Source organism: Trachypithecus francoisi, unplaced genomic scaffold, assembly GCF_009764315.1.
Source record: "Trachypithecus francoisi isolate TF-2019V2 unplaced genomic scaffold, Tfra_2.0 Lachesis_group13, whole genome shotgun sequence".
NCBI lineage: Eukaryota > Metazoa > Chordata > Mammalia > Primates > Cercopithecidae > Trachypithecus > Trachypithecus francoisi.
In genome coordinates, this window is record NW_022681458.1 from 81,084,844 (window position 1) to 81,091,976 (window position 7,133).

Sequence of the window (7,133 nt, forward strand, 5' to 3'; positions counted from 1 at the left end):
AAGTTAATAAGGAAACACTGGACTTGAATTACATTTTAGACCAAATAAAACTAACAGACATATATGGAACATTTCATTCAACAGCAGCTATATACATATTATTCTCAAGTACACACAGAACATTAACATGTGGACAGATCCACATGTTAAGCCACAAAACAAATCTTAACAAATTCAAGAGGACTGAAATCATGTCAAGTACCTTTCTGGATGACAATGGCATGAAACTAGAAATTAATAATAGAAAAAAATGTTAGAATTACACAAATATGTGAAATTTAAACATGTTGCTAAACAACCAATGGGCCATAGAAGAAATCAAAAAGGAAATAAAAAACTACCTTGAGACAAATGAAAATGGAAACATAGCATACCAGAACTTATGGGATGCAGCAAAAAGCAATCCTAAGAGGGATATTTATAAGAACAAATGCCTATATCAAAAAAGAGGAACAATTTTAAATAAAAAATCTAATGTCATGCCTCAAGGAACTAGAAAAAAACTAAATCCAAAGTTAGAAGAAGGAAATCAATAGAAAAGATCAGGAATAAATGAAATAGGGATTAGAAAAACAACACAAAAGACTGAAGAAATTGAAAATTTGTTTTTTGAAAAGATAACCCAAATTGACAAACATTTAGGTAGACTAAGAAAAAAAGAAGGATAACTCAAAAAAATAGGTAAGATCAGAAATAAAGGGGGGGGGGCCATTACAATTGATACCACAGAAATACAATGAATAATAAGAAACTACTTCAATAATTATATGCCAACAATTTGGATAATCCAGAAGAAGTTGATGAATTCCTAGACACATACAACCTACCAAGACTGAATCCTGTAGAAACAGAAAATTTGAACAGATCAATAACAAATACAGAGATTGAGTCAGTAATTTTACAAAAATCTCCCAACAAAGAAAATTTCAGGACCTGATGGCTTCACTGGTTAATTTTATCAAACATTTAATGAAGAATAAGTGCCAATCCCTCACTCAAACTCTTTCAAAAAACTGAAATGAAGGGAACAAATCCAAACTCATTTTACAAAACAAGAATTACCTTGATACCAAAGCAAGACAAGGACACTACAAGAAGAGAAAATTACATACCAATATCCCTGATGAACATAGATGCAAACATCTTAAGTTACTAGCAAACAGGACTTAACAGCATATTAAAAGGCTCATACACCATTAGAATTTATCCCTGGGATGCAAGGATGATTCAACATACACAAATCAATAAATATGATATACCACATTAACAGAAAAGTATAAAAATCACATGGTCATCACAATAGATGCAGAAAAAGCATTTGAAAAAACTCTGTATCCTTTATGATAAAAAAACTTCTCAACAAATTATGTATATAAGGAATATATCTCAACATAATAAAAGCTACATATGACAGTCCCACAGCTAACATCATACTCAATGATGAAAAGTTGAAAGCTCTAAGATCAGGAACAAAATAAGGATGCCCCCTCTGTTGGAATGGCTGTTATCAAAAAGGCAAAAGATAACACGCTGGTGAGAACGTGAAAAGGATCCCTTGTACGCTGTTGGTGGGACAGTAAAATGATACAGCCATTATGAAAAAACAGTATGGAAGCTCCTCAAAAAATTAAAAATAGGACTACATATGTTCCAGCAATCCCACTTCCAGGTATACAGTCAAAGATAATAAAATCAGTATCTTGAAGAGATTTCTAAATTCCAATGTTCATTGCAGCATTATTCACAATAGGCATGACATGGAATCAATCTTAAGTGTCCAACAGCAGATGAATGGATAAAGAAAATGTGGGGTTTGTGTGTATGTGTGTGTGTGTATGTATGTATATACTTCTTTTTCCATATATCAAGCGTGTGCTATGGAATACCATTCAGCCTTAGAAAAAGAAGGAAATTCTGTCATTTGCAACAACATGGATGAACCTGGAGGACACCATGCTAAGAGAAATAAGCCAGTCACAGAAGTTAAATTCTACGTGATTCCAATTATCTGAGGTAGCTAAAAAAGTCAGATTCATAGAGGCAGAGAGTAGAATGGTGGTTGCCCCAGGGCTAGGAAGCTGGGGAAATGGGGAGATGTTGGTCAAACAATACAAAGTTTCAGTTACGCAGAATAAACAAGTTCTGGAGATCTAACGTACAACGTGGTGAGTATAGTTAATAATAATGTATTGCATACTTGAAATTTACTACGTGAGATCTTAAATGTTCTCTCCACAGAAAGATAACTAGGTGGGGTGAAGGATATTAAGCTTCATTGTAGTCATCATTTCACAATGTATACATACATCAAAATATCACATCATACACCATATGTATATACATTATATACATTTTTGTCAATTGTACCTCAATAAAGCTGGAAATAAATAATGCTAACTGTGAAGTTATGTACGTGTTAATTAGCTTGATTGCAGTAATAATTTCACAATGTATATGTATATTAAATCATTACATTCTATACCTTAAACACATATATGTTTGTCAATTATATATCTCAATAAATCTTGGAAAAGATTATCTTAATTTTTTAAAGTTCAGATAAGTAACAAAACATATGATTTTCTTTCCCCTCCAAAATAACCAAAATCTGATTTTTTTCTAACTCAAATTATACTGACATTTCCCAAATTAGGCCAATGTAAACATACACATTTATAGCTAAAAATAAATAGTCTCAAAAGAAACCAGAGTTGAAAAGAAAATGTTTATTATGGATATTGTCATCTATGGGTACACAGGAGCTTAAGGTTCAACATGCATATGAGTGCTTTCTATCTGAAAACTTTTTTCTAAGTATAGATTTTCCTTCCTTTCAAAGAAAAAGGGAAAATATTCAAGGATAGGTGGAGTGAGATTAATCATCTTTGTTCATTTTAAGAGTGGTTTACTCCTTGCTTTTAAATAATTTGCAAATAAAAGCAAGAGAGTTTGGTTAAACTTCCAGTTCCCAAAAATAACTGATTGTAAAACTATTTTTTCTGTCTTCCTCTAAGCTCAGAATACTTTCTTACTAATCCTTTTTTCACTTTTCCAAAGCCATTTACCCACCAATAGACCCCAAATCTGAGAATTTGAATTGGCAATATATTATCTGTGACCTAGGCTTTAGTGCCACTTAGTGTTCAAATGATAGAATTACAGCAAATTAAACCAAATCTGGCATCGTTTAGTCTACTGCAGCCTCAAAATATTTCCTCAGGATTTACAGACATTAATTTGAGACCTCTGATTCCTACCTGCTTTACTCTGCCTGATATGTATGAGAAAGATAGGAAACTCAGCATATACTAGATACCTGTCAGGAGTTAGCTCATACGAAAGCAAGGAATGAGTGCCAGATATCTTTTTTTGTTCTTTCTCAGCTTGAATCATCTAGTACTGTGCCACATCTCCAAATATAAATTGACTTACTGAAAGAAGAGGAGAGAGGGAGATCATTTGTTCGGAGGAGGGGAAGTTTCACGAATTCAGAAACGAGACCTAACTAATAAATCCCATATTAACAGAAAATTAGCATATCAATAGAAGTTTATGAACAAATACCACCAGTTATTGAGAACTAGATTATGTAATCTCAATTTTGTTAAATAATATAAGGTAAAATAAGCAAGCTGGCATCTTCCATTTCGCACAACAAATTTTGTGCCCATTTTGCAAAATTTTTATTCTGTAGAAAAGAAAATTTTGAAGGATGAACACTGGTATATTTTATTACCAAGCAATGCATTTCAAAGCTAAACACTGGATGCTCACGGACATAAAGATGCCAACGATAGACACTGGGGACTACTAGAGTAGGGAGGGAGGGGGACAACTAAAAAACTATTGGGTACTATGCTCACTACCCAAGGGATGAGATGATTTGTGCCCCAACCTTAGCAGCATACAATACACTTATGTAACAAACAGGCACATGTAACCCCCAACTCTAAAATAAAAGTTAAAATTATCGTTTAAAATTTTTAAAAATTGGGGAAGCTTTTCTAATAAAAACCAGAATATAAGAAATACATTAGAAAGAATATAAATTGGCAAATATGAATGTGAAGAAGTTAAAGAAAAGAAATAAAGATAAAACTATGACCAAAAAATGAGTCAAAAAAATTCACATGGAAATACTAAATAAAACATCATTCAAGTTTACCTGGGAATAACATTATGACAACTACCCATTAGAAGACTAAAGATCCACCATGTACTATTCATTAGAAATTTTAAAAGTATGGAAAGATCAAAATTTTTCTCTTGCAAATCTGTGATTATGCTTTTTTAAAATCTTACATGCAACAAGAAGTAAATGAAAGAAATTTTCTGGTAACCTTTTTTTTTTTCCCCCAGATGGAGTCTCCCTCTCTGTTGCCCAGGCTGGAGTGCAATGGTGCGATCTCGACTCACTGCAGCCTCCGCCTCCCAGGTTCAAGTGATACTCCTGCCTCAGCCTCCTGAGTAGCTGGGATTACAGGTGCCCGCTGCCACGCCCAGCTAGTTTTTGTATTTTTAGTAAAGACGGGGTTTCATCATGTTGGTCAGGCTGGTCAAACTCCTGACCTCAGGTGATCCGTCCACCTCGGCCTCCCAAAGTTCTTGGATTACAGGCATGAGCCACCATGCCTGGCCAGTAACTTTTATGTTTTTAAAAAATAAAATTTCGTTATTGTAGAAAATTTGGAAAATTAAAAATAAGACCCATCATATTCTCACTAACTAGAGAAAATCACTGTTAATATTTTTATAAAAACCTTTTCAGTCTTTTATCAATACAATAATGTACAACTTTTAAGTGGAATCTTAATGAGTTAATGATCTGATTTATTCCCTTAACACATAAAATGCCATCAAAAATTCTTTCTTTCTTTCTTTCCTTCTTTCTTTCTTTCTTTCTCTCTCTCTCTCTCTCTCTCTCTCTCTCTCTCTCTCTCTCTCTTTCTTTCTTTCTTTCTTTCTTTTGAGGCAGAGTCTCACTCTGTCACCCAGGCTGGAGTGCAGTGGCACGATCTCGGCTCACTGCAACCTCCACCTCCAGGTTCAAGTGATTCTCCTACCTCAGCCTCCTGAGTAGCTGGGACTACAGGGACGTGCCACCACGCTTGGCTAATTTTTGTATTTTTAGTAGAAACGGGGTTTCACCAGGCCAGGCTGGTGTTGAAGTCCTGACCTCAGGTGATCCACCCACTTCGGCCTCCCAAAGTGCTGGGATTACAGGTGTGAGCCACTGCACCCTGCCCAAACAACTCTTTAAAATATCACTTTAAACAACTACTGGAATTCCATTTTATAGATGTATGCTAATTAGTCAGTCTTCTATTGTTGAACATTTTGGTTGTCTACAGTTTCTAGCATTATAAACAAATATTGAGTTAATATCCTCATAAGTAAATCTCACATACACACAGTTATTTTCTCAGGATTAATAACTACAAATTAAATTACAAGGTTAAAACTATAACTGAGTTTTAAGGGATTTTGTGGGTAATTTTCCCAATGAAAGGATTTATCAATTGTCTGGTTTTTCCGTATCTTGCCAAAAATGAACATAACCATTGTTTAAAATTTTTGTCAGTTTGATAGACAAAATGTTCTCTAATTATTTTCATTTCCATTATTTTTTTCCAGAGAGAAAATAAATATTATATGTTTACTAGCTGTTGGGTGTCTTTGTAAATTGCTTTTTCATGTCTCTGGCCATCTGTAAGAATGGAGGGAAGTGTAGCTTAGTAGTTAAGAGCATAGACTCTGGGGTCAGACAACTCAGGTTTGAATCTTTCACTCATGACTAACTGTAAGACCTCTTTAAGCCTTAACTTCTTTATCTGTCTATAAAATAAAGATAATAACAGTACCTAGCTCTCCAGATGAAAAGATGATCTGGTATGTACAATATGCTCTTATATTTTAAGAGCTCTTTATAAGAAGGATTTTCACCCTTTGTTCACCATATGTGTTGCTCCCATTGTTCCGAGTTGTCAGTTGCCTTTCAATCTTGTTTATAGTGGATTTTGGCAGACAGCTTTAAATTTTTTGTAGTAAAATCTATCACTCTTTTCTTCAGGATATTTGCCTTTGGTATCATGCTTAGAAAGGCAACAGATTTAGAGAAGGAGTAAAGATAGTACAACTTTTTCAGGAAAGCAAAATATATCTGGCATGTGTATTGTGAATAAGATAAAAATCCAACATTCCTCTTCTTATGCACCTCTACTAAGCAAGCACCAATTTTAAATAACGTCAGTCTGAAAAAGAAATCCACAGAAATAACAATGTCAAGTCACTACACATACAACTTCCAATGATCATGGCCTATTGAGTTCCCTAGTTGGCCTAGATCTTTATCTTTGCCTTAAATAAGAGGGATATAAATATACATATAGACATACCATAGCAAATTAAATTAAGTTCCTCTTTTTTTAACCAATTTCTCAGAAGACTGAAATATTTATAATGAAATTAATCATTCCATAAATCAAGGAAGTAGCCAGAATCAATAACATCTGATATAATCTGGCATGTGAGTACAAATTGATTTACCCTACCCTCAGCAAATATAACAAAAATACTTTCAAAGTTTAAGGAAAATAAATCACTAATAAATTAGCAATGTACTGATCATTTGAACCAGGATGATGTTTTCTTTCCAGCAAAGGACCGTGCACACAAGCTGAAATACCAAACTATAAGCTGAAATACTAAACAATGACCTGATTCTTATCCGTGTCACACACAATAGCATTATTTATCATGGTCTAGTTACAGGGACAGTATTTAATCAACTAATGTCTCTGAATTAAAACTATAAGCAGCTAAACATAATTGAAATATTATAATAATTTTTCAAATTTAGATTAATACTATTTGAATTTTAATACCTAAAATATCTTAATAGTTAAACAATTTTTGTGATAAGTTGAAGTTCAATCCAATATTATATTTTTATTCCTAATTCATATAGTAGTTCAAACCAAATAGTTACCACTGGCCATATACAGGACATGTTTTTTTTTTTTTTTTTTTTTTTTTTTGAGACGGAGTCTGGCTCTGTCGCCCAGGCTGGAGTGCAGTGGCCGGATCTCAGCTCACTGCAAGCTCCGCCTCCGGGTTTACGCCATTCTCTCGCC